This window comes from Thermobia domestica, chromosome 10 (genome assembly GCF_964235325.1).
Source record: "Thermobia domestica chromosome 10, izTheDome1.hap1.1, whole genome shotgun sequence".
NCBI lineage: Eukaryota > Metazoa > Arthropoda > Insecta > Zygentoma > Lepismatidae > Thermobia > Thermobia domestica.
Genome location: NC_137463.1, coordinates 36,210,830 through 36,211,942, shown reverse-complemented (window position 1 = coordinate 36,211,942; position 1,113 = coordinate 36,210,830).

Sequence of the window (1,113 nt, the reverse complement as noted above, 5' to 3'; positions counted from 1 at the left end):
CACCTCCCATAACGGACATATTTTGTAATCCCCAAACACCGTAATAGGAAAAAACATATTGGCAAACCTCTCTAAAGAAGACACTCTCTAGTACGGACACGGACAGTCTTTCTTGTCTTTTATAGGTATTATTTACCTCCTATTACGGACACTTTCTCTAAAAACAAGTTGAAAAGTACAGTAAAAATACACTTTTAGTAATTCATACTATGTCACCAAGGAAGAATATGAAGGTGTGAAAACATTTTGACTCCTAAACTGTCTGTCCAGCAACTCTGAGGAAGAGTCTCTATTTCACAACACCCTTATATCCTTTGCTTGCATTCCACTCCCACCCAACCTGTTTCAGAAACAAAAGTGATTGACAGTTGCCACTGTTTGGAATGACACATCATTCTACTGTCCCGCTGGAATCTCTAACCAAGCAGAAGACAAGTTTGGTATTTTTGACCACGGATACGCATATTGTCTTTAAAAAAAGTCATTACTGTACTGCAATTAACTCACAAATTAAAGCAACACACCGAAAACGTAGTAAGTAGCGATAAATGTAAAGTGCAGAGAACTATAACATCTTATTCGCATATTGTGACTCGAACATATGGAATTGAATGACGCAAGATAATGCAGATACAGTAACATTTTGGTAATATTCATGAATACGTGATTCATGCAAAAATATTTTTTCTAATTGCATATTACCTCGTTTATTAATTTACGTAAAAAAATATTCAAACCTCTGTAAGGCGGACACCTCTCTATAGCGGACAATTTTTGATTCCCCACGGCTGTCCGCTTTAGAGAGGTTTCACTGTATATATATTTACATAAATCTAAGTTTTTAATAGGGAAAACTAGAAATTGTCGCTTTATTGGGCTTTTTATGGCTTTCTTACTCAAGTACCACTTGTGTTTCCCTGTAGTAGACACTATAATTACAAAATTGTGTTTAGAGTATTTGTGAATCTTATGTTTAGTCTGGGGCCGGCTGTTTTCATCGGTTTTCAAACTGACATTGTATTGGTTCCCACAGGCTCGTATCCAGGGGGGTCTAGGGGGCAGGCCCTCCTAAATTTTTGCTGCTCCCCCCTAGACTTTTCACGGTAGGCTTGC